This window comes from Eubalaena glacialis, chromosome 13 (genome assembly GCF_028564815.1).
Source record: "Eubalaena glacialis isolate mEubGla1 chromosome 13, mEubGla1.1.hap2.+ XY, whole genome shotgun sequence".
NCBI lineage: Eukaryota > Metazoa > Chordata > Mammalia > Artiodactyla > Balaenidae > Eubalaena > Eubalaena glacialis.
The window spans coordinates 34,588,820-34,616,323 of record NC_083728.1 but is presented as its reverse complement, the minus strand read 5'-3'; positions in this window follow the sequence as shown (position 1 = coordinate 34,616,323).

Genomic DNA, 27,504 nt, shown 5'->3' with positions numbered 1-27,504 from the left:
GCGGTAATGGCAAAGCCCTGCCCGGATCGCTCGACAGCTCTCGTTTGTACAGCATTCAAATGGCCTCAGGAACGCCGTTCTAAGCAGCCTTACATTCCATGCTGGTGTGCCCCAAGGAGGAATTTGGGTTCTGAGAAACGCCACTGTGCCTCACAAATGAAACCTGTGAACTCCCAACGGACGTCTCCCTACGGCAGTCGGAAGCTAGATGTTGAGTTCCAGCCTGAAAACAACGGACAGCTTTCCCTGTGACAATGCTGGACTTCTGGGACCATCCAGATTCACCAAGGCCTAACTTTTGCACGGCGGGGGAATGCTCTTGTGCATGTACAGCAGTCCCCACGTGAAAACCTTTCTTAGCAGATGGAGGCAGTCTTTCCCTTGTACTAGGTAGCTAGGCAGAATCATCAGATAAACATGCTTTGTCATCGAGCTTGAAAGTGGGACACTGATGGGAAAGTTCACATTTTCCCGCTTTGCAAGCGACTTGCTTTTGGCTTCAAAGCTGCCTGAACAGCACTAGCGGCCCACCTTCTCTTCACTGCAGGACTTTCGCTGTGGGCCAAGGCTGCGTTCTCTCAATGCCAAAAAAGTGCTGACAATTCCCTTCTAGAAACTCATCCTACTGCACTCCAAATTCAGCTCCGGCCAATGAAAGGTGACCTAAGGCCACAAGGTAAGATCAAGTGTTTCATATCAGCAGAGCTGGGTGTGCATTGTATCCACGAAACCATACTCTGAAATGGAGTGCCTTAACTCTGCTATGCCCCTGGGGACACATAGGACAGTGGATCGTGCACCCATTTCGCATGATGACCACTGTGTGCCTGAAGAGTGTCCTCTGGCTTCTGAGGAACCCTAGGCGAAATAGGTCCCTGGGAAGCATTCTTCCCATTCATAGCAAAGGAAAAGTACTGCTTTCTGGGTTGCCAAGGAAGAGTGTCCCAGTCGTCAAAGAGCCTCGCGAAAGCAGTGCTGGGCAGACTCTGTTTGCAAGTCGACTGGCCTCAGTGACTGAAAGGGAATTCCACTGCCAATACACAGTGGGTTGACGATTGAGGCCTGGACTCAGGACAGCATGCAGGCAGAAGCGAAAGCTGAGCTCTGCGTCCAGCCTGAAGACCAGTACACTTTTCACACTTAACTCTGTTGGGATGTGCAAGAGCCATGGTCACCGAGGCCTACCTAAGGTACTGAAATACTTCCCCAGTTCAGCCTAGGCAGAGGACTCTGTTGCCAAAGGATCTCCATGGAAGGCCCTGTGGGTTCCGTGTGTTTCCATGAGGTAGTCAGAAACGACTGAGGGTAACTATAGGAGCTCATGGTTGAAAGCAGGCTACCCTGGCAAAACCTTATTTTCCTCCGCGGTAGGCGAGACAGTTGCGGTTTGAAAGCTGCCTGAAAAACACTCCTGCTGCCCATCTTCTCTTTGCTGCCTGAAGGCGTCACCAAAGTAATATTAGTGTACTCTTATGAGGCATGCTGTCTCAGTTCCTTGCTGGAAGCTCCTCCAGGAGCACTCTGGAACTTACCAGCCAAAGAAATGGCACCCCAGGCCTCATGGAAAAGTCCAGATTTCTCCCATTGCAAGCTTAGTTGTGCCATAGTAGCGAAGAAGCATGTGTTAAAGGAAAGCTGCAACACGGTTACATATTTCGACTCGTTGGGCACTCACGTTCTTTGTAACATCTGTGAAGGGGCACTGAACGCCGCCAACTCTTCTCTTGCCTTTGAGTCCCAGGAGGCAAACGGGTTCGTTTGCTTTAACGCTGTGAATGTGCAGCGGTAATGGCAAAGCCCTGCCCGGATCGCTCGACAGCTCTCGTTTGTACAGCATTCAAACGGCCTCAGGAACCCCGTTCTAAGCAGCCTTACATTCCATGCTGGTGTGCCCAAGGAGGAATTTGGATTCTTCTGAGAAACACCACTGTGCCTCACTAATGAAACCTGTGAAAACCCAAAGGACCTCTCCCTACGGCAGTCGGAAGCTAGATGTTGAGTTCCAGACTGAAAACACCGGACAGCTTTCCTGTGTCTTTGTTGGAATTCTGGGACCATCCAGATTCACAAGGCCTAACTTTTGCTCGGCGGGGGAATGCTCTTGTGCATGTACAGCATTCCCCACGTGAAAACCTTTCTTAGCAGATGGAGGCAGTCTTTCCCTTGTACTAGGTAGCTAGGCAGAATCATCAGATAAACATGCTTTGTCATCGAGCTTGAAAGTGGGACACTGATGGGAAAGTTCACATTTTCCCGCTTTGCAAGCGACTTGCTTTTGGCTTCAAAGCTGCCTGAACAGCACTAGCGGCCCACCTTCTCTTCACTGCAGGACTTTCGCTGTGGGCCAAGGCTGCGTTCTCTCAATGCCAAAAATGTGCTGACAATTCCCTTCTAGAAACTCATCCTACTGCACTCCAAATTCAGCTCCGGCCAATGAAAGGTGACCTAAGGCCACAAGGTAAGATCCAGTGTTTCATATCAGCAGAGCTGGGTGTGCATTGTATCCACGAAACCATACTCTGAAATGGAGTGCCTTAACTCTGCTATGCCCCTGGGGACACATAGGACAGTGGATCGTGCACCCATTTCGCATGATGACCACTGTGTGCCTGAAGAGCGTCCTCTGGCTTCTGAGGAACCCTAGGCGAAATAGGCCCCTGGGAAGCACTCTTCCCATTCATAGCAAGGGAAAAGTACTGATTTCTGGGTTGCCAAGGAAGAGTGTCCCAGTCGTCAAAGAGCCTCGCGAAAGCAGTGCTGGGCAGACTCTGTTTGCAAGTCGACTGGCCTCAGTGACTGAAAGAGAACTCCACTGCTAATACACAGTGTGCTGACGATTGAGGCCTGGACTGAAGACAGCACGCAGGCAGAAGCGAAAGCTGAGCTCTGCGTCCAGCCTGAAGACCAGTACACTTTTCACACTTAACTCTGTTGGGATGTGCAAGAGCCATGGTCACCGAGGCCTACCTAAGGTACTGAAATACTTCCCCAGTTCAGCCTAGGCAGAGGACTCTGTTGCCAAAGGATCTCCATGGAAGGGCCCTGTGGGTTCCGTGTGTTTCCTTGAGGGAGTCAGAAACGACTGAGGGTAACTATAGGAGCTCATGGTTGAAAGCAGGCTACCCTGGCAAAACCTTATTTTCCTCCGCGGTAGGCGAGACAGTTGCGGTTTGAAAGCTGCCTGAAAAACACTCCTGCTGCCCATCTTCTCTTTGCTGCCTGAAGGCGTCACCAAAGTACTATGAGTGTACTCGTATGAGGCATGCTGTCTCAGTTCCTTGCTGGGAGCTCCTCCAGGAGCACTCTGGAAATTACCAGCCAAAGAAATGGCACCCCAGGCATCAAGTAAAAGTCCAGATGTCTCCCATTGTAAGCTTAGGTGTGCCATAGTAGCGAAGAAGCATGTGTTAAAGGAATGCTTCCACTCTGTTATGTATTTCACGACGCGTTGTGCACTCACATTCGTTGTAACATCTGTGAAGGAGCACTGAACGCCGCCAACTCTTTTGTTGCCTTTGAGTCCCAGGAGGCAAAAGGGTTCGTTTGCTTTAACGCTGTGAATGTGCAGCGGTAATGGCAAAGCCCTGCCCGGATCGCTCGACAGCTCTCGTTTGTACAGCATTCAAATGGCCTCAGGAACGCCGTTCTAAGCAGCCTTACATTCCATGCTGGTGTGCCCCAAGGAGGAATTTGGGTTCTGAGAAACGCCACTGTGCCTCACAAATGAAACCTGTGAACTCCCAACGGACGTCTCCCTACGGCAGTCGGAAGCTAGATGTTGAGTTCCAGCCTGAAAACAACGGACAGCTTTCCCTGTAACAATGCTGGACTTCTGGGACCATCCAGATTCACCAAGGCCTAACTTTTGCACGGCGGGGGAATGCTCTTGTGCATGTACAGCAGTCCCCACGTGAAAACCTTTCTTAGCAGATGGAGGCAGTCTTTCCCTTGTACTAGGTAGCTAGGCAGAATCATCAGATAAACATGCTTTGTCATCGAGCTTGAAAGTGGGACACTGATGGGAAAGTTCACATTTTCCCGCTTTGCAAGCGACTTGCTTTTGGCTTCAAAGCTGCCTGAACAGCACTAGCGGCCCACCTTCTCTTCACTGCAGGACTTTCGCTGTGGGCCAAGGCTGCGTTCTCTCAATGCCAAAAATGTGCTGACAATTCCCTTCTAGAAACTCATCCTACTGCACTCCAAATTCAGCTCCGGCCAATGAAAGGTGACCTAAGGCCACAAGGTAAGATCCAGTGTTTCATATCAGCAGAGCTGGGTGTGCATTGTATCCACGAAACCATACTCTGAAATGGAGTGCCTTAACTCTGCTATGCCCCTGGGGACACATAGGACAGTGGATCGTGCACCCATTTCGCATGATGACCACTGTGTGCCTGAAGAGTGTCCTCTGGCTTCTGAGGAACCCTAGGCGAAATAGGCCCCTGGGAAGCATTCTTCCCATTCATAGCAAGGGAAAAGTACTGCTTTCTGGGTTGCCAAGGAAGAGTGTCCCAGTCGTCAAAGAGCCTCGCGAAAGCAGTGCTGGGCAGACTCTGTTTGCAAGTCGACTGGCCTCAGTGACTGAAAGGGAATTCCACTGCCAATACACAGTGGGTTGACGATTGAGGCCTGGACTCAGGACAGCATGCAGGCAGAAGCGAAAGCTGAGCTCTGCGTCCAGCCTGAAGACCAGTACACTTTTCACACTTAACTCTGTTGGGATGTGCAAGAGCCATGGTCACCGAGGCCTACCTAAGGTACTGAAATACTTCCCCAGTTCAGCCTAGGCAGAGGACTCTGTTGCCAAAGGATCTCCATGGAAGGCCCTGTGGGTTCCGTGTGTTTCCTTGAGGTAGTCAGAAACGACTGAGGGTAACTATAGGAGCTCATGGTTGAAAGCAGGCTACCCTGGCAAAACCTTATTTTCCTCCGCGGTAGGCGAGACAGTTGCGGTTTGAAAGCTGCCTGAAAAACACTCCTGCTGCCCATCTTCTCTTTGCTGCCTGAAGGCGTCACCAAAGTACTATGAGTGTACTCGTATGAGGCATGCTGTCTCAGTTCCTTGCTGGAAGCTCCTCCAGGAGCACTCTGGAACTTACCAGCCAAAGAAATGGCACCCCAGGCCTCATGGAAAAGTCCAGATTTCTCCCATTGCAAGCTTAGTTGTGCCATAGTAGCGAAGAAGCATGTGTTAAAGGAAAGCTGCAACACGGTTACATATTTCGACTCGTTGGGCACTCACGTTCTTTGTAACATCTGTGAAGGGGCACTGAACGCCGCCAACTCTTCTCTTGCCTTTGAGTCCCAGGAGGCAAACGGGTTCGTTTGCTTTAACGCTGTGAATGTGCAGCGGTAATGGCAAAGCCCTGCCCGGATCGCTCGACAGCTCTCGTTTGTACAGCATTCAAACGGCCTCAGGAACGCCGTTCTAAGCAGCCTTACATTCCATGCTGGTGTGCCCAAGGAGGAATTTGGATTCTTCTGAGAAACACCACTGTGCCTCACTAATGAAACCTGTGAAAACCCAAAGGACCTCTCCCTACGGCAGTCGGAAGCTAGATGTTGAGTTCCAGACTGAAAACACCGGACAGCTTTCCCTGTGTCTTTGTTGGAATTCTGGGACCATCCAGATTCACAAGGCCTAACTTTTGCACGGCGGGGGAATGCTCTTGTGCATGTACAGCATTCCCCACGTGAAAACCTTTCTTAGCAGATGGAGGCAGTCTTTCCCTTGTACTAGGTAGCTAGGCAGAATCATCAGATAAACATGCTTTGTCATCGAGCTTGAAAGTGGGACACTGATGGGAAAGTTCACATTTTCCCGCTTTGCAAGCGACTTGCTTTTGGCTTCAAAGCTGCCTGAACAGCACTAGCGGCCCACCTTCTCTTCACTGCAGGACTTTCGCTGTAGGCCAAGGCTGCGTTCTCTCAATGCCAAAAATGTGCTGACAATTCCCTTCTAGAAACTCATCCTACTGCACTCCAAATTCAGCTCCGGCCAATGAAAGGTGACCTAAGGCCACAAGGTAAGATCCAGTGTTTCATATCAGCAGAGCTGGGTGTGCATTGTATCCACGAAACCATACTCTGAAATGGAGTGCCTTAACTCTGCTATGCCCCTGGGGACACATAGGACAGTGGATCGTGCACCCATTTCACATGATGACCACTGGTGTGCCTGAAGAGCGTCCTCTGGCTTCTGAGGAACCCTAGGCGAAATAGGCCCCTGGGAAGCACTCTTCCCATTCATAGCAAGGGAAAAGTACTGATTTCTGGGTTGCCAAGGAAGAGTGTCCCAGTCGTCAAAGAGCCTCGCGAAAGCAGTGCTGGGCAGACTCTGTTTGCAAGTCGACTGGCCTCAGTGACTGAAAGAGAACTCCACTGCTAATACACAGTGTGCTGACGATTGAGGCCTGGACTGAAGACAGCACGCAGGCAGAAGCGAAAGCTGAGCTCTGCGTCCAGCCTGAAGACCAGTACACTTTTCACACTTAACTCTGTTGGGATGTGCAAGAGCCATGGTCACCGAGGCCTACCTAAGGTACTGAAATACTTCCCCAGTTCAGCCTAGGCAGAGGACTCTGTTGCCAAAGGATCTCCATGGAAGGGCCCTGTGGGTTCCGTGTGTTTCCTTGAGGGAGTCAGAAACGACTGAGGGTAACTATAGGAGCTCATGGTTGAAAGCAGGCTACCCTGGCAAAACCTTATTTTCCTCCGCGGTAGGCGAGACAGTTGCGGTTTGAAAGCTGCCTGAAAAACACTCCTGCTGCCCATCTTCTCTTTGCTGCCTGAAGGCGTCACCAAAGTACTATGAGTGTACTCGTATGAGGCATGCTGTCTCAGTTCCTTGCTGGGAGCTCCTCCAGGAGCACTCTGGAAATTACCAGCCAAAGAAATGGCACCCCAGGCATCAAGTAAAAGTCCAGATGTCTCCCATTGTAAGCTTAGGTGTGCCATAGTAGCGAAGAAGCATGTGTTAAAGGAATGCTTCCACTCTGTTATGTATTTCACGACGCGTTGTGCACTCACATTCGTTGTAACATCTGTGAAGGAGCACTGAACGCCGCCAACTCTTTTGTTGCCTTTGAGTCCCAGGAGGCAAAAGGGTTCGTTTGCTTTAACGCTGTGAATGTGCAGCGGTAATGGCAAAGCCCTGCCCGGATCGCTCGACAGCTCTCGTTTGTACAGCATTCAAATGGCCTCAGGAACGCCGTTCTAAGCAGCCTTACATTCCATGCTGGTGTGCCCCAAGGAGGAATTTGGGTTCTGAGAAACGCCACTGTGCCTCACAAATGAAACCTGTGAACTCCCAACGGACGTCTCCCTACGGCAGTCGGAAGCTAGATGTTGAGTTCCAGCCTGAAAACAACGGACAGCTTTCCCTGTAACAATGCTGGACTTCTGGGACCATCCAGATTCACCAAGGCCTAACTTTTGCACGGCGGGGGAATGCTCTTGTGCATGTACAGCAGTCCCCACGTGAAAACCTTTCTTAGCAGATGGAGGCAGTCTTTCCCTTGTACTAGGTAGCTAGGCAGAATCATCAGATAAACATGCTTTGTCATCGAGCTTGAAAGTGGGACACTGATGGGAAAGTTCACATTTTCCCGCTTTGCAAGCGACTTGCTTTTGGCTTCAAAGCTGCCTGAACAGCACTAGCGGCCCACCTTCTCTTCACTGCAGGACTTTCGCTGTGGGCCAAGGCTGCGTTCTCTCAATGCCAAAAATGTGCTGACAATTCCCTTCTAGAAACTCATCCTACTGCACTCCAAATTCAGCTCCGGCCAATGAAAGGTGACCTAAGGCCACAAGGTAAGATCCAGTGTTTCATATCAGCAGAGCTGGGTGTGCATTGTATCCACGAAACCATACTCTGAAATGGAGTGCCTTAACTCTGCTATGCCCCTGGGGACACATAGGACAGTGGATCGTGCACCCATTTCGCATGATGACCACTGTGTGCCTGAAGAGTGTCCTCTGGCTTCTGAGGAACCCTAGGCGAAATAGGCCCCTGGGAAGCATTCTTCCCATTCATAGCAAGGGAAAAGTACTGCTTTCTGGGTTGCCAAGGAAGAGTGTCCCAGTCGTCAAAGAGCCTCGCGAAAGCAGTGCTGGGCAGACTCTGTTTGCAAGTCGACTGGCCTCAGTGACTGAAAGGGAATTCCACTGCCAATACACAGTGGGTTGACGATTGAGGCCTGGACTCAGGACAGCATGCAGGCAGAAGCGAAAGCTGAGCTCTGCGTCCAGCCTGAAGACCAGTACACTTTTCACACTTAACTCTGTTGGGATGTGCAAGAGCCATGGTCACCGAGGCCTACCTAAGGTACTGAAATACTTCCCCAGTTCAGCCTAGGCAGAGGACTCTGTTGCCAAAGGATCTCCATGGAAGGCCCTGTGGGTTCCGTGTGTTTCCTTGAGGTAGTCAGAAACGACTGAGGGTAACTATAGGAGCTCATGGTTGAAAGCAGGCTACCCTGGCAAAACCTTATTTTCCTCCGCGGTAGGCGAGACAGTTGCGGTTTGAAAGCTGCCTGAAAAACACTCCTGCTGCCCATCTTCTCTTTGCTGCCTGAAGGCGTCACCAAAGTACTATGAGTGTACTCGTATGAGGCATGCTGTCTCAGTTCCTTGCTGGAAGCTCCTCCAGGAGCACTCTGGAACTTACCAGCCAAAGAAATGGCACCCCAGGCCTCATGGAAAAGTCCAGATTTCTCCCATTGCAAGCTTAGTTGTGCCATAGTAGCGAAGAAGCATGTGTTAAAGGAAAGCTGCAACACGGTTACATATTTCGACTCGTTGGGCACTCACGTTCTTTGTAACATCTGTGAAGGGGCACTGAACGCCGCCAACTCTTCTCTTGCCTTTGAGTCCCAGGAGGCAAACGGGTTCGTTTGCTTTAACGCTGTGAATGTGCAGCGGTAATGGCAAAGCCCTGCCCGGATCGCTCGACAGCTCTCGTTTGTACAGCATTCAAACGGCCTCAGGAACGCCGTTCTAAGCAGCCTTACATTCCATGCTGGTGTGCCCAAGGAGGAATTTGGATTCTTCTGAGAAACACCACTGTGCCTCACTAATGAAACCTGTGAAAACCCAAAGGACCTCTCCCTACGGCAGTCGGAAGCTAGATGTTGAGTTCCAGACTGAAAACACCGGACAGCTTTCCCTGTGTCTTTGTTGGAATTCTGGGACCATCCAGATTCACAAGGCCTAACTTTTGCACGGCGGGGGAATGCTCTTGTGCATGTACAGCATTCCCCACGTGAAAACCTTTCTTAGCAGATGGAGGCAGTCTTTCCCTTGTACTAGGTAGCTAGGCAGAATCATCAGATAAACATGCTTTGTCATCGAGCTTGAAAGTGGGACACTGATGGGAAAGTTCACATTTTCCCGCTTTGCAAGCGACTTGCTTTTGGCTTCAAAGCTGCCTGAACAGCACTAGCGGCCCACCTTCTCTTCACTGCAGGACTTTCGCTGTAGGCCAAGGCTGCGTTCTCTCAATGCCAAAAATGTGCTGACAATTCCCTTCTAGAAACTCATCCTACTGCACTCCAAATTCAGCTCCGGCCAATGAAAGGTGACCTAAGGCCACAAGGTAAGATCCAGTGTTTCATATCAGCAGAGCTGGGTGTGCATTGTATCCACGAAACCATACTCTGAAATGGAGTGCCTTAACTCTGCTATGCCCCTGGGGACACATAGGACAGTGGATCGTGCACCCATTTCACATGATGACCACTGGTGTGCCTGAAGAGCGTCCTCTGGCTTCTGAGGAACCCTAGGCGAAATAGGCCCCTGGGAAGCACTCTTCCCATTCATAGCAAGGGAAAAGTACTGATTTCTGGGTTGCCAAGGAAGAGTGTCCCAGTCGTCAAAGAGCCTCGCGAAAGCAGTGCTGGGCAGACTCTGTTTGCAAGTCGACTGGCCTCAGTGACTGAAAGAGAACTCCACTGCTAATACACAGTGTGCTGACGATTGAGGCCTGGACTGAAGACAGCACGCAGGCAGAAGCGAAAGCTGAGCTCTGCGTCCAGCCTGAAGACCAGTACACTTTTCACACTTAACTCTGTTGGGATGTGCAAGAGCCATGGTCACCGAGGCCTACCTAAGGTACTGAAATACTTCCCCAGTTCAGCCTAGGCAGAGGACTCTGTTGCCAAAGGATCTCCATGGAAGGGCCCTGTGGGTTCCGTGTGTTTCCTTGAGGGAGTCAGAAACGACTGAGGGTAACTATAGGAGCTCATGGTTGAAAGCAGGCTACCCTGGCAAAACCTTATTTTCCTCCGCGGTAGGCGAGACAGTTGCGGTTTGAAAGCTGCCTGAAAAACACTCCTGCTGCCCATCTTCTCTTTGCTGCCTGAAGGCGTCACCAAAGTACTATGAGTGTACTCGTATGAGGCATGCTGTCTCAGTTCCTTGCTGGGAGCTCCTCCAGGAGCACTCTGGAAATTACCAGCCAAAGAAATGGCACCCCAGGCATCAAGTAAAAGTCCAGATGTCTCCCATTGTAAGCTTAGGTGTGCCATAGTAGCGAAGAAGCATGTGTTAAAGGAATGCTTCCACTCTGTTATGTATTTCACGACGCGTTGTGCACTCACATTCGTTGTAACATCTGTGAAGGAGCACTGAACGCCGCCAACTCTTTTGTTGCCTTTGAGTCCCAGGAGGCAAAAGGGTTCGTTTGCTTTAACGCTGTGAATGTGCAGCGGTAATGGCAAAGCCCTGCCCGGATCGCTCGACAGCTCTCGTTTGTACAGCATTCAAATGGCCTCAGGAACGCCGTTCTAAGCAGCCTTACATTCCATGCTGGTGTGCCCCAAGGAGGAATTTGGGTTCTGAGAAACGCCACTGTGCCTCACAAATGAAACCTGTGAACTCCCAACGGACGTCTCCCTACGGCAGTCGGAAGCTAGATGTTGAGTTCCAGCCTGAAAACAACGGACAGCTTTCCCTGTGACAATGCTGGACTTCTGGGACCATCCAGATTCACCAAGGCCTAACTTTTGCACGGCGGGGGAATGCTCTTGTGCATGTACAGCAGTCCCCACGTGAAAACCTTTCTTAGCAGATGGAGGCAGTCTTTCCCTTGTACTAGGTAGCTAGGCAGAATCATCAGATAAACATGCTTTGTCATCGAGCTTGAAAGTGGGACACTGATGGGAAAGTTCACATTTTCCCGCTTTGCAAGCGACTTGCTTTTGGCTTCAAAGCTGCCTGAACAGCACTAGCGGCCCACCTTCTCTTCACTGCAGGACTTTCGCTGTGGGCCAAGGCTGCGTTCTCTCAATGCCAAAAATGTGCTGACAATTCCCTTCTAGAAACTCATCCTACTGCACTCCAAATTCAGCTCCGGCCAATGAAAGGTGACCTAAGGCCACAAGGTAAGATCCAGTGTTTCATATCAGCAGAGCTGGGTGTGCATTGTATCCACGAAACCATACTCTGAAATGGAGTGCCTTAACTCTGCTATGCCCCTGGGGACACATAGGACAGTGGATCGTGCACCCATTTCGCATGATGACCACTGTGTGCCTGAAGAGTGTCCTCTGGCTTCTGAGGAACCCTAGGCGAAATAGGCCCCTGGGAAGCATTCTTCCCATTCATAGCAAGGGAAAAGTACTGCTTTCTGGGTTGCCAAGGAAGAGTGTCCCAGTCGTCAAAGAGCCTCGCGAAAGCAGTGCTGGGCAGACTCTGTTTGCAAGTCGACTGGCCTCAGTGACTGAAAGGGAATTCCACTGCCAATACACAGTGGGTTGACGATTGAGGCCTGGACTCAGGACAGCATGCAGGCAGAAGCGAAAGCTGAGCTCTGCGTCCAGCCTGAAGACCAGTACACTTTTCACACTTAACTCTGTTGGGATGTGCAAGAGCCATGGTCACCGAGGCCTACCTAAGGTACTGAAATACTTCCCCAGTTCAGCCTAGGCAGAGGACTCTGTTGCCAAAGGATCTCCATGGAAGGCCCTGTGGGTTCCGTGTGTTTCCTTGAGGTAGTCAGAAACGACTGAGGGTAACTATAGGAGCTCATGGTTGAAAGCAGGCTACCCTGGCAAAACCTTATTTTCCTCCGCGGTAGGCGAGACAGTTGCGGTTTGAAAGCTGCCTGAAAAACACTCCTGCTGCCCATCTTCTCTTTGCTGCCTGAAGGCGTCACCAAAGTACTATGAGTGTACTCGTATGAGGCATGCTGTCTCAGTTCCTTGCTGGAAGCTCCTCCAGGAGCACTCTGGAACTTACCAGCCAAAGAAATGGCACCCCAGGCCTCATGGAAAAGTCCAGATTTCTCCCATTGCAAGCTTAGTTGTGCCATAGTAGCGAAGAAGCATGTGTTAAAGGAAAGCTGCAACACGGTTACATATTTCGACTCGTTGGGCACTCACGTTCTTTGTAACATCTGTGAAGGGGCACTGAACGCCGCCAACTCTTCTCTTGCCTTTGAGTCCCAGGAGGCAAACGGGTTCGTTTGCTTTAACGCTGTGAATGTGCAGCGGTAATGGCAAAGCCCTGCCCGGATCGCTCGACAGCTCTCGTTTGTACAGCATTCAAACGGCCTCAGGAACGCCGTTCTAAGCAGCCTTACATTCCATGCTGGTGTGCCCAAGGAGGAATTTGGATTCTTCTGAGAAACACCACTGTGCCTCACTAATGAAACCTGTGAAAACCCAAAGGACCTCTCCCTACGGCAGTCGGAAGCTAGATGTTGAGTTCCAGACTGAAAACACCGGACAGCTTTCCCTGTGTCTTTGTTGGAATTCTGGGACCATCCAGATTCACAAGGCCTAACTTTTGCACGGCGGGGGAATGCTCTTGTGCATGTACAGCATTCCCCACGTGAAAACCTTTCTTAGCAGATGGAGGCAGTCTTTCCCTTGTACTAGGTAGCTAGGCAGAATCATCAGATAAACATGCTTTGTCATCGAGCTTGAAAGTGGGACACTGATGGGAAAGTTCACATTTTCCCGCTTTGCAAGCGACTTGCTTTTGGCTTCAAAGCTGCCTGAACAGCACTAGCGGCCCACCTTCTCTTCACTGCAGGACTTTCGCTGTGGGCCAAGGCTGCGTTCTCTCAATGCCAAAAATGTGCTGACAATTCCCTTCTAGAAACTCATCCTACTGCACTCCAAATTCAGCTCCGGCCAATGAAAGGTGACCTAAGGCCACAAGGTAAGATCCAGTGTTTCATATCAGCAGAGCTGGGTGTGCATTGTATCCACGAAACCATACTCTGAAATGGAGTGCCTTAACTCTGCTATGCCCCTGGGGACACATAGGACAGTGGATCGTGCACCCATTTCACATGATGACCACTGGTGTGCCTGAAGAGCGTCCTCTGGCTTCTGAGGAACCCTAGGCGAAATAGGCCCCTGGGAAGCACTCTTCCCATTCATAGCAAGGGAAAAGTACTGATTTCTGGGTTGCCAAGGAAGAGTGTCCCAGTCGTCAAAGAGCCTCGCGAAAGCAGTGCTGGGCAGACTCTGTTTGCAAGTCGACTGGCCTCAGTGACTGAAAGAGAACTCCACTGCTAATACACAGTGTGCTGACGATTGAGGCCTGGACTGAAGACAGCACGCAGGCAGAAGCGAAAGCTGAGCTCTGCGTCCAGCCTGAAGACCAGTACACTTTTCACACTTAACTCTGTTGGGATGTGCAAGAGCCATGGTCACCGAGGCCTACCTAAGGTACTGAAATACTTCCCCAGTTCAGCCTAGGCAGAGGACTCTGTTGCCAAAGGATCTCCATGGAAGGGCCCTGTGGGTTCCGTGTGTTTCCTTGAGGGAGTCAGAAACGACTGAGGGTAACTATAGGAGCTCATGGTTGAAACCAGGCTACCCTGGCAAAACCTTATTTTCCTCCGCGGTAGGCGAGACAGTTGCGGTTTGAAAGCTGCCTGAAAAACACTCCTGCTGCCCATCTTCTCTTTGCTGCCTGAAGGCGTCACCAAAGTACTATGAGTGTACTCGTATGAGGCATGCTGTCTCAGTTCCTTGCTGGGAGCTCCTCCAGGAGCACTCTGGAAATTACCAGCCAAAGAAATGGCACCCCAGGCATCAAGTAAAAGTCCAGATGTCTCCCATTGTAAGCTTAGGTGTGCCATAGTAGCGAAGAAGCATGTGTTAAAGGAATGCTTCCACTCTGTTATGTATTTCACGACGCGTTGTGCACTCACATTCGTTGTAACATCTGTGAAGGAGCACTGAACGCCGCCAACTCTTTTGTTGCCTTTGAGTCCCAGGAGGCAAAAGGGTTCGTTTGCTTTAACGCTGTGAATGTTCAGCGGTAATGGCAAAGCCCTGCCCGGATCGCTCGACAGCTCTCGTTTGTACAGCATTCAAATGGCCTCAGGAACGCCGTTCTAAGCAGCCTTACATTCCATGCTGGTGTGCCCCAAGGAGGAATTTGGGTTCTGAGAAACGCCACTGTGCCTCACAAATGAAACCTGTGAACTCCCAACGGACGTCTCCCTACGGCAGTCGGAAGCTAGATGTTGAGTTCCAGCCTGAAAACAACGGACAGCTTTCCCTGTGACAATGCTGGACTTCTGGGACCATCCAGATTCACCAAGGCCTAACTTTTGCACGGCGGGGGAATGCTCTTGTGCATGTACAGCAGTCCCCACGTGAAAACCTTTCTTAGCAGATGGAGGCAGTCTTTCCCTTGTACTAGGTAGCTAGGCAGAATCATCAGATAAACATGCTTTGTCATCGAGCTTGAAAGTGGGACACTGATGGGAAAGTTCACATTTTCCCGCTTTGCAAGCGACTTGCTTTTGGCTTCAAAGCTGCCTGAACAGCACTAGCGGCCCACCTTCTCTTCACTGCAGGAGTTTCACTGTGGGCCAAGGCTGCGTTCTCTCAATGCCAAAAAAGTGCTGACAATTCCCTTCTAGAAACTCATCCTACTGCACTCCAAATTCAGCTCAGGCCAATGAAAGGTGACCTAAGGCCACAAGGTAAGATCCAGTGTTTCATATCAGCAGAGCTGGGTGTGCATTGTATCCACGAAACCATACTCTGAAATGGAGTGCCTTAACTCTGCTATGCCCCTGGGGACACATAGGACAGTGGATCGTGCACCCATTTCGCATGATGACCACTGTGTGCCTGAAGAGTGTCCTCTGGCTTCTGAGGAACCCTAGGCGAAATAGGCCCCTGGGAAGCATTCTTCCCATTCATAGGAAGGGAAAAGTACTGCTTTCTGGGTTGCCAAGGAAGAGTGTCCCAGTCGTCAAAGAGCCTCGCGAAAGCAGTGCTGGGCAGACTCTGTTTGCAAGTCGACTGGCCTCAGTGACTGAAAGGGAATTCCACTGCCAATACACAGTGGGTTGACGATTGAGGCCTGGACTCAGGACAGCATGCAGGCAGAAGCGAAAGCTGAGCTCTGCGTCCAGCCTGAAGACCAGTACACTTTTCACACTTAACTCTGTTGGGATGTGCAAGAGCCATGGTCACCGAGGCCTACCTAAGGTACTGAAATACTTCCCCAGTTCAGCCTAGGCAGAGGACTCTGTTGCCAAAGGATCTCCATGGAAGGCCCTGTGGGTTCCGTGTGTTTCCTTGAGGTAGTCAGAAACGACTGAGGGTAACTATAGGAGCTCATGGTTGAAAGCAGGCTACCCTGGCAAAACCTTATTTTCCTCCGCGGTAGGCGAGACAGTTGCGGTTTGAAAGCTGCCTGAAAAACACTCCTGCTGCCCATCTTCTCTTTGCTGCCTGAAGGCGTCACCAAAGTACTATGAGTGTACTCGTATGAGGCATGCTGTCTCAGTTCCTTGCTGGAAGCTCCTCCAGGAGCACTCTGGAACTTACCAGCCAAAGAAATGGCACCCCAGGCCTCATGGAAAAGTCCAGATTTCTCCCATTGCAAGCTTAGTTGTGCCATAGTAGCGAAGAAGCATGTGTTAAAGGAAAGCTGCAACACGGTTACATATTTCGACTCGTTGGGCACTCACGTTCTTTGTAACATCTGTGAAGGGGCACTGAACGCCGCCAACTCTTCTCTTGCCTTTGAGTCCCAGGAGGCAAACGGGTTCGTTTGCTTTAACGCTGTGAATGTGCAGCGGTAATGGCAAAGCCCTGCCCGGATCGCTCGACAGCTCTCGTTTGTACAGCATTCAAACGGCCTCAGGAACGCCGTTCTAAGCAGCCTTACATTCCATGCTGGTGTGCCCAAGGAGGAATTTGGATTCTTCTGAGAAACACCACTGTGCCTCACTAATGAAACCTGTGAAAACCCAAAGGACCTCTCCCTACGGCAGTCGGAAGCTAGATGTTGAGTTCCAGACTGAAAACACCGGACAGCTTTCCCTGTGTCTTTGTTGGAATTCTGGGACCATCCAGATTCACAAGGCCTAACTTTTGCACGGCGGGGGAATGCTCTTGTGCATGTACAGCATTCCCCACGTGAAAACCTTTCTTAGCAGATGGAGGCAGTCTTTCCCTTGTACTAGGTAGCTAGGCAGAATCATCAGATAAACATGCTTTGTCATCGAGCTTGAAAGTGGGACACTGATGGGAAAGTTCACATTTTCCCGCTTTGCAAGCGACTTGCTTTTGGCTTCAAAGCTGCCTGAACAGCACTAGCGGCCCACCTTCTCTTCACTGCAGGACTTTCGCTGTGGGCCAAGGCTGCGTTCTCTCAATGCCAAAAAAGTGCTGACAATTCCCTTCTAGAAACTCATCCTACTGCACTCCAAATTCAGCTCCGGCCAATGAAAGGTGACCTAAGGCCACAAGGTAAGATCCAGTGTTTCATATCAGCAGAGCTGGGTGTGCATTGTATCCACGAAACCGTACTCTGAAATGGAGTGCCTTAACTCTGCTATGCCCCTGGGGACACATAGGACAGTGGATCGTGCACCCATTTCGCATGATGACCACTGGTGTGCCTGAAGAGCGTCCTCTGGCTTCTGAGGAACCCTAGGCGAAATAGGCCCCTGGGAAGCATTCTTCCCATTCATAGCAAGGGAAAAGTACTGCTTTCTGGGTTGCCAAGGAAGAGTGTCCCAGTCGTCAAAGAGCCTCGCGAAAGCAGTGCTGGGCAGACTCTGTTTGCAAGTCGACTGGCCTCAGTGACTGAAAGGGAATTCCACTGCCAATACACAGTGGGTTGACGATTGAGGCCTGGACTCAGGACAGCATGCAGGCAGAAGCGAAAGCTGAGCTCTGCGTCCAGCCTGAAGACCAGTACACTTTTCACACTTAACTCTGTTGGGATGTGCAAGAGCCATGGTCACCGAGGCCTACCTAAGGTACTGAAATACTTCCCCAGTTCAGCCTAGGCAGAGGACTCTGTTGCCAAAGGATCTCCATGGAAGGGCCCTGTGGGTTCCGTGTGTTTCCTTGAGGGAGTCAGAAACGACTGAGGGTAACTATAGGAGCTCATGGTTGAAAGCAGGCTACCCTGGCAAAACCTTATTTTCCTCCGCGGTAGGCGAGACAGTTGCGGTTTGAAAGCTGCCTGAAAAACACTCCTGCTGCCCATCTTCTCTTTGCTGCCTGAAGGCGTCACCAAAGTACTATGAGTGTACTCGTATGAGGCATGCTGTCTCAGTTCCTTGCTGGGAGCTCCTCCAGGAGCACTCTGGAAATTACCAGCCAAAGAAATGGCACCCCAGGCATCAAGTAAAAGTCCAGATGTCTCCCATTGTAAGCTTAGGTGTGCCATAGTAGCGAAGAAGCATGTGTTAAAGGAATGCTTCCACTCTGTTATGTATTTCACGACGCGTTGTGCACTCACATTCGTTGTAACATCTGTGAAGGAGCACTGAACGCCGCCAACTCTTTTGTTGCCTTTGAGTCCCAGGAGGCAAAAGGGTTCGTTTGCTTTAACGCTGTGAATGTGCAGCGGTAATGGCAAAGCCCTGCCCGGATCGCTCGACAGCTCTCGTTTGTACAGCATTCAAATGGCCTCAGGAACGCCGTTCTAAGCAGCCTTACATTCCATGCTGGTGTGCCCCAAGGAGGAATTTGGGTTCTGAGAAACGCCACTGTGCCTCACAAATGAAACCTGTGAACTCCCAACGGACGTCTCCCTACGGCAGTCGGAAGCTAGATGTTGAGTTCCAGCCTGAAAACAACGGACAGCTTTCCCTGTGACAATGCTGGACTTCTGGGACCATCCAGATTCACCAAGGCCTAACTTTTGCACGGCGGGGGAATGCTCTTGTGCATGTACAGCAGTCCCCACGTGAAAACCTTTCTTAGCAGATGGAGGCAGTCTTTCCCTTGTACTAGGTAGCTAGGCAGAATCATCAGATAAACATGCTTTGTCATCGAGCTTGAAAGTGGGACACTGATGGGAAAGTTCACATTTTCCCGCTTTGCAAGCGACTTGCTTTTGGCTTCAAAGCTGCCTGAACAGCACTAGCGGCCCACCTTCTCTTCACTGCAGGACTTTCGCTGTGGGCCAAGGTTGCGTTCTCTCAATGCCAAAAATGTGCTGACAATTCCCTTCTAGAAACTCATCCTACTGCACTCCAAATTCAGCTCCGGCCAATGAAAGGTGACCTAAGGCCACAAGGTAAGATCCAGTGTTTCATATCAGCAGAGCTGGGTGTGCATTGTATCCACGAAACCATACTCTGAAATGGAGTGCCTTAACTCTGCTATGCCCCTGGGGACACATAGGACAGTGGATCGTGCACCCATTTCGCATGATGACCACTGTGTGCCTGAAGAGCGTCCTCTGGCTTCTGAGGAACCCTAGGCGAAATAGGTCCCTGGGAAGCATTCTTCCCATTCATAGCAAGGGAAAAGTACTGCTTTCTGGGTTGCCAAGGAAGAGTGTCCCAGTCGTCAAAGAGCCTCGCGAAAGCAGTGCTGGGCAGACTCTGTTTGCAAGTCGACTGGCCTCAGTGACTGAAAGAGAACTCCACTGCTAATACACAGTGTGCTGACGATTGAGGCCTGGACTCAGGACAGCACGCAGGCAGAAGCGAAAGCTAAGCTCTGCGTCCAGCCTGAAGACGAGTACACTTTTCACACTTAACTCTGTTGGGATGTGCAAGAGCCATGGTCACCGAGGCCTACCTAAGGTACTGAAATACTTCCCCAGTTCAGCCTAGGCAGAGGACTCTGTTGCCAAAGGATCTCCATGGAAGGGCCCTGTGGGTTCCGTGTGTTTCCTTGAGGGAGTCAGAAACGACTGAGGGTAACTATAGGAGCTCATGGTTGAAAGCAGGCTACCCTGGCAAAACCTTATTTTCCTCCGCGGTAGGCGAGACAGTTGCGGTTTGAAAGCTGCCTGAAAAACACTCCTGCTGCCCATCTTCTCTTTGCTGCCTGAAGGCGTCACCAAAGTACTATGAGTGTACTTGTATGAGGCATGCTGTCTCAGTTCCTTGCTGGGAGCTCCTCCAGGAGCACTCTGGAAATTACCAGCCAAAGAAATGGCACCCCAGGCATCAAGTAAAAGTCCAGATGTCTCCCATTGTAAGCTTAGGTGTGCCATAGTAGCGAAGAAGCATGTGTTAAAGGAATGCTTCCACTCTGTTATGTATTTCACGACGCGTTGTGCACTCACATTCGTTGTAACATCTGTGAAGGAGCACTGAACGCCGCCAACTCTTTTGTTGCCTTTGAGTCCCAGGAGGCAAAAGGGTTCGTTTGCTTTAACGCTGTGAATGTGCAGCGGTAATGGCAAAGCCCTGCCCGGATCGCTCGACAGCTCTCGTTTGTACAGCATTCAAATGGCCTCAGGAACGCCGTTCTAAGCAGCCTTACATTCCATGCTGGTGTGCCCCAAGGAGGAATTTGGGTTCTGAGAAACGCCACTGTGCCTCACAAATGAAACCTGTGAACTCCCAACGGACGTCTCCCTACGGCAGTCGGAAGCTAGATGTTGAGTTCCAGCCTGAAAACAACGGACAGCTTTCCCTGTGACAATGCTGGACTTCTGGGACCATCCAGATTCACCAAGGCCTAACTTTTGCACGGCGGGGGAATGCTCTTGTGCATGTACAGCAGTCCCCACGTGAAAACCTTTCTTAGCAGATGGAGGCAGTCTTTCCCTTGTACTAGGTAGCTAGGCAGAATCATCAGATAAACATGCTTTGTCATCGAGCTTGAAAGTGGGACACTGATGGGAAAGTTCACATTTTCCCGCTTTGCAAGCGACTTGCTTTTGGCTTCAAAGCTGCCTGAACAGCACTAGCGGCCCACCTTCTCTTCACTGCAGGAGTGTCGCTGTGGGCCAAGGCTGCGTTCTCTCAATGCCAAAAAAGTGCTGACATTTCCCTTCTAGAAACTCATCCTACTGCACTCCAAATTCAGCTCCGGCCAATGAAAGGTGACCTAAGGCCACAAGGTAAGATCCAGTGTTTCATATCAGCAGAGCTGGGTGTGCATTGTATCCACGAAACCATACTCTGAAATGGAGTGCCTTAACTCTGCTATGCCCCTGGGGACACATAGGACAGTGGATCGTGCACCCATTTCGCATGATGACCACTGTGTGCCTGAAGAGCGTCCTCTGGCTTCTGAGGAACCCTAGGCGAAATAGGTTCCTGGGAAGCATTCTTCCCATTCATAGCAAGGGAAAAGTACTGCTTTCTGGGTTGCCAAGGAAGAGTGTCCCAGTCGTCAAAGAGCCTCGCGAAAGAAGTGCTGGGCAGACTCTGTTTGCAAGTCGACTGGCCTCAGTGACTGAAAGAGAACTCCACTGCTAATACACAGTGTGCTGACGATTGAGGCCTGGACTCAGGACAGCACGCAGGCAGAAGCGAAAGCTAAGCTCTGCGTCCAGCCTGAAGACGAGTACACTTTTCACACTTAACTCTGTTGGGATGTGCAAGAGCCATGGTCACCGAGGCCTACCTAAGGTACTGAAATACTTCCCCAGTTCAGCCTAGGCAGAGGACTCTGTTGCCAAAGGATCTCCATGGAAGGGCCCTGTGGGTTCCGTGTGTTTCCTTGAGGGAGTCAGAAACGACTGAGGGTAACTATAGGAGCTCATGGTTGAAAGCAGGCTACCCTGGCAAAACCTTATTTTCCTCCGCGGTAGGCGAGACAGTTGCGGTTTGAAAGCTGCCTGAAAAACACTCCTGCTGCCCATCTTCTCTTTGCTGCCTGAAGGCGTCACCAAAGTACTATGAGTGTACTCGTATGAGGCATGCTGTCTCAGTTCCTTGCTGGGAGCTCCTCCAGGAGCACTCTGGAAATTACCAGCCAAAGAAATGGCACCCCAGGCATCAAGTAAAAGTCCAGATGTCTCCCATTGTAAGCTTAGGTGTGCCATAGTAGCGAAGAAGCATGTGTTAAAGGAATGCTTCCACTCTGTTATGTATTTCACGACGCGTTGTGCACTCACATTCGTTGTAACATCTGTGAAGGAGCACTGAACGCCGCCAACTCTTTTGTTGCCTTTGAGTCCCAGGAGGCAAAAGGGTTCGTTTGCTTTAACGCTGTGAATGTTCAGCGGTAATGGCAAAGCCCTGCCCGGATCGCTCGACAGCTCTCGTTTGTACAGCATTCAAATGGCCTCAGGAACGCCGTTCTAAGCAGCCTTACATTCCATGCTGGTGTGCCCCAAGGAGGAATTTGGGTTCTGAGAAACGCCACTGTGCCTCACAAATGAAACCTGTGAACTCCCAACGGACGTCTCCCTACGGCAGTCGGAAGCTAGATGTTGAGTTCCAGCCTGAAAACAACGGACAGCTTTCCCTGTGACAATGCTGGACTTCTGGGACCATCCAGATTCACCAAGGCCTAACTTTTGCACGGCGGGGGAATGCTCTTGTGCATGTACAGCAGTCCCCACGTGAAAACCTTTCTTAGCAGATGGAGGCAGTCTTTCCCTTGTACTAGGTAGCTAGGCAGAATCATCAGATAAACATGCTTTGTCATCGAGCTTGAAAGTGGGACACTGATGGGAAAGTTCACATTTTCCCGCTTTGCAAGCGACTTGCTTTTGGCTTCAAAGCTGCCTGAACAGCACTAGCGGCCCACCTTCTCTTCACTGCAGGACTTTCGCTGTGGGCCAAGGCTGCGTTCTCTCAATGCCAAAAAAGTGCTGACAATTCCCTTCTAGAAACTCATCCTACTGCACTCCAAATTCAGCTCCGGCCAATGAAAGGTGACCTAAGGCCACAAGGTAAGATCCAGTGTTTCATATCAGCAGAGCTGGGTGTGCATTGTATCCACGAAACCATACTCTGAAATGGAGTGCCTTAACTCTGCTATGCCCCTGGGGACACATAGGACAGTGGATCGTGCACCCATTTCGCATGATGACCACTGTGTGCCTGAAGAGCGTCCTCTGGCTTCTGAGGAACCCTAGGCGAAATAGGTTCCTGGGAAGCATTCTTCCCATTCATAGCAAGGGAAAAGTACTGCTTTCTGGGTTGCCAAGGAAGAGTGTCCCAGTCGTCAAAGAGCCTCGCGAAAGCAGTGCTGGGCAGACTCTGTTTGCAAGTCGACTGGCCTCAGTGACTGAAAGAGAACTCCACTGCTAATACACAGTGTTCTGACTGGACTCAGGACAGCACGCAGGCAGAAGCGAAAGCTAAGCTCTGCGTCCAGCCTGAAGACGAGTACACTTTTCACACTTAACTCTGTTGGGATGTGCAAGAGCCATGGTCACCGAGGCCTACCTAAGGTACTGAAATACTTCCCCAGTTCAGCCTAGGCAGAGGACTCTGTTGCCAAAGGATCTCCATGGAAGGGCCCTGTGGGTTCCGTGTGTTTCCTTGAGGGAGTCAGAAACGACTGAGGGTAACTATAGGAGCTCATGGTTGAAAGCAGGCTACCCTGGCAAAACCTTATTTTCCTCCGCGGTAGGCGAGACAGTTGCGGTTTGAAAGCTGCCTGAAAAACACTCCTGCTGCCCATCTTCTCTTTGCTGCCTGAAGGCGTCACCAAAGTACTATGAGTGTACTCGTATGAGGCATGCTGTCTCAGTTCCTTGCTGGGAGCTCCTCCAGGAGCACTCTGGAAATTACCAGCCAAAGAAATGGCACCCCAGGCATCAAGTAAAAGTCCAGATGTCTCCCATTGTAAGCTTAGGTGTGCCATAGTAGCGAAGAAGCATGTGTTAAAGGAATGCTTCCACTCTGTTATGTATTTCACGACGCGTTGTGCACTCACATTCGTTGTAACATCTGTGAAGGAGCACTGAACGCCGCCAACTCTTTTGTTGCCTTTGAGTCCCAGGAGGCAAAAGGGTTCGTTTGCTTTAACGCTGTGAATGTTCAGCGGTAATGGCAAAGCCCTGCCCGGATCGCTCGACAGCTCTCGTTTGTACAGCATTCAAATGGCCTCAGGAACGCCGTTCTAAGCAGCCTTACATTCCATGCTGGTGTGCCCCAAGGAGGAATTTGGGTTCTGAGAAACGCCACTGTGCCTCACAAATGAAACCTGTGAACTCCCAACGGACGTCTCCCTACGGCAGTCGGAAGCTAGATGTTGAGTTCCAGCCTGAAAACAACGGACAGCTTTCCCTGTGACAATGCTGGACTTCTGGGACCATCCAGATTCACCAAGGCCTAACTTTTGCACGGCGGGGGAATGCTCTTGTGCATGTACAGCAGTCCCCACGTGAAAACCTTTCTTAGCAGATGGAGGCAGTCTTTCCCTTGTACTAGGTAGCTAGGCAGAATCATCAGATAAACATGCTTTGTCATCGAGCTTGAAAGTGGGACACTGATGGGAAAGTTCACATTTTCCCGCTTTGCAAGCGACTTGCTTTTGGCTTCAAAGCTGCCTGAACAGCACTAGCGGCCCACCTTCTCTTCACTGCAGGAGTGTCGCTGTGGGCCAAGGCTGCGTTCTCTCAATGCCAAAAAAGTGCTGACAATTCCCTTCTAGAAACTCATCCTACTGCACTCCAAATTCAGCTCCGGCCAATGAAAGGTGACCTAAGGCCACAAGGTAAGATCCAGTGTTTCATATCAGCAGAGCTGGGTGTGCATTGTATCCACGAAACCATACTCTGAAATGGAGTGCCTTAACTCTGCTATGCCCCTGGGGACACATAGGACAGTGGATCGTGCACCCATTTCGCATGATGACCACTGTGTGCCTGAAGAGCGTCCTCTGGCTTCTGAGGAACCCTAGGCGAAATAGGTTCCTGGGAAGCATTCTTCCCATTCATAGCAAGGGAAAAGTACTGCTTTCTGGGTTGCCAAGGAAGAGTGTCCCAGTCGTCAAAGAGCCTCGCGAAAGCAGTGCTGGGCAGACTCTGTTTGCAAGTCGACTGGCCTCAGTGACTGAAAGAGAACTCCACTGCTAATACACAGTGTTCTGACTGGACTCAGGACAGCACGCAGGCAGAAGCGAAAGCTAAGCTCTGCGTCCAGCCTGAAGACGAGTACACTTTTCACACTTAACTCTGTTGGGATGTACAAGAGCCATGGTCACCAAGGCCTACCTAAGGTACTGAAATACTTCCCCAGGTCAGCCTAGGCAGAGGACTCTGTTGCCAAAGGATCTCCATGGAAGGGCCCTGTGGGTTCCGTGTGTTTCCTTGAGGGAGTCAGAAACGACTGAGGGTAACTATAGGAGCTCATGGTTGAAAGCAGGCTACCCTGGCAAAACCTTATTTTCCTCCGCGGTAGGCGAGACAGTTGCGGTTTGAAAGCTGCCTGAAAAACACTCCTGCTGCCCATCTTCTCTTTGCTGCCTGAAGGCGTCACCAAAGTATTATGAGTGTACTCGTATGAGGCATGCTGTCTCAGTTCCTTGCTGCGAGCTCCTCCAGGAGCACTCTGGAAATTACCAGCCAAAGAAATGGCACCCCAGGCATCAAGTAAAAGTCCAGATGTCTCCCATTGTAAGCTTAGGTGTGCCATAGTAGCGAAGAAGCATGTGTTAAAGGAATGCTTCCACTCTGTTATGTATTTCACGACGCGTTGTGCACTCACATTCGTTGTAACATCTGTGAAGGAGCACTGAACGCCGCCAACTCTTTTGTTGCCTTTGAGTCCCAGGAGGCAAAAGGGTTCGTTTGCTTTAACGCTGTGAATGTTCAGCGGTAATGGCAAAGCCCTGCCCGGATCGCTCGACAGCTCTCGTTTGTACAGCATTCAAATGGCCTCAGGAACGCCGTTCTAAGCAGCCTTACATTCCATGCTGGTGTGCCCCAAGGAGGAATTTGGGTTCTGAGAAACGCCACTGTGCCTCACAAATGAAACCTGTGAACTCCCAACGGACGTCTCCCTACGGCAGTCGGAAGCTAGATGTTGAGTTCCAGCCTGAAAACAACGGACAGCTTTCCCTGTGACAATGCTGGACTTCTGGGACCATCCAGATTCACCAAGGCCTAACTTTTGCACGGCGGGGGAATGCTCTTGTGCATGTACAGCAGTCCCCACGTGAAAACCTTTCTTAGCAGATGGAGGCAGTCTTTCCCTTGTACTAGGTAGCTAGGCAGAATCATCAGATAAACATGCTTTGTCATCGAGCTTGAAAGTGGGACACTGATGGGAAATTTCACATTTTCCCGCTTTGCAAGCGACTTGCTTTTGGCTTCAAAGCTGCCTGAACAGCACTAGCGGCCCACCTTCTCTTCACTGCAAGAGTTTCGCTGTGGGCCAAGGCTGCGTTCTCTCAATGCCAAAAAAGTGCTGACAATTCCCTTCTAGAAACTCATCCTACTGCACTCCAAATTCAGCTCCGGCCAATGAAAGGTGACCTAAGGCCACAAGGTAAGATCCAGTGTTTCATATCAGCAGAGCTGGGTGTGCATTGTATCCACGAAACCATACTCTGAAATGGAGTGCCTTAACTCTGCTATGCCCCTGGCGACACATAGGACAGTGGATCGTGCACCCATTTCGCATGATGACCACTGTGTGCCTGAAGAGTGTCCTCTGGCTTCTGAGGAAGCCTAGGCGAAATAGGCCCCTGGGAAGCACTCTTCCCATTCATAGCAAGGGAAAAGTACTGATTTCTGGGTTGCCAAGGAAGAGTGTCCCAGTCGTCAAAGAGCCTCGCGAAAGCAGTGCTGGGCAGACTCTGTTTGCAAGTCGACTGGCCTCAGTGACTGAAAGGGAATTCCACTGCCAATACACAGTGGGTTGACGATTGAGGCCTGGACTCAGGACAGCATGCAGGCAGAAGCGAAAGCTGAGCTCTGCGTCCAGCCTGAAGACCAGTACACTTTTCACACTTAACTCTGTTGGGATGTGCAAGAGCCATGGTCACCGAGGCCTACCTAAGGTACTGAAATACTTCCCCAGTTCAGCCTAGGCAGAGGACTCTGTTGCCAAAGGATCTCCATGGAAGGGCCCTGTGGGTTCCGTGTGTTTCCATGAGGTAGTCAGAAACGACTGAGGGTAACTATAGGAGCTCATGGTTGAAAGCAGGCTACCCTGGCAAAACCTTATTTTCCTCCGCGGTAGGCGAGACAGTTGCGGTTTGAAAGCTGCCTGAAAAACACTCCTGCTGCCCATCTTCTCTTTGCTGCCTGAAGGCGTCACCAAAGTACTATGAGTGTACTCGTATGAGGCATGCTGTCTCAGTTCCTTGCTGGAAGCTCCTCCAGGAGCACTCTGGAACTTACCAGCCAAAGAAATGGCACCCCAGGCCTCATGGAAAAGTCCAGATTTCTCCCATTGCAAGCTTAGTTGTGCCATAGTAGCGAAGAAGCATGTGTTAAAGGAAAGCTGCAACACGGTTACATATTTCGACTCGTTGGGCACTCACGTTCTTTGTAACATCTGTGAAGGGGCACTGAACGCCGCCAACTCTTCTCTTGCCTTTGAGTCCCAGGAGGCAAACGGGTTCGTTTGCTTTAACGCTGTGAATGTGCAGCGGTAATGGCAAAGCCCTGCCCGGATCGCTCGACAGCTCTCGTTTGTACAGCATTCAAATGGCCTCAGGAACGCCGTTCTAAGCAGCCTTACATTCCATGCTGGTGTGCCCAAGGAGGAATTTGGATTCTTCTGAGAAACACCACTGTGCCTCACTAATGAAACCTGTGAAAACCCAAAGGACCTCTCCCTACGGCAGTCGGAAGCTAGATGTTGAGTTCCAGACTGAAAACACCGGACAGCTTTCCCTGTGTCTTTGTTGGAATTCTGGGACCATCCAGATTCACAAGGCCTAACTTTTGCACGGCGGGGGAATGCTCTTGTGCATGTACAGCATTCCCCACGTGAAAACCTTTCTTAGCAGATGGAGGCAGTCTTTCCCTTGTACTAGGTAGCTAGGCAGAATCATCAGATAAACATGCTTTGTCATCGAGCTTGAAAGTGGGACACTGATGGGAAAGTTCACATTTTCCCGCTTTGCAAGCGACTTGCTTTTGGCTTCAAAGCTGCCTGAACAGCACTAGCGGCCCACCTTCTCTTCACTGCAGGACTTTCGCTGTGGGCCAAGGCTGCGCTCTCTCAATGCCAAAAATGTGCTGACAATTCCCTTCTAGAAACTCATCCTACTGCACTCCAAATTCAGCTCCGGCCAATGAAAGGTGACCTAAGGCCACAAGGTAAGATCCAGTGTTTCATATCAGCAGAGCTGGGTGTGCATTGTATCCACGAAACCATACTCTGAAATGGAGTGCCTTAAC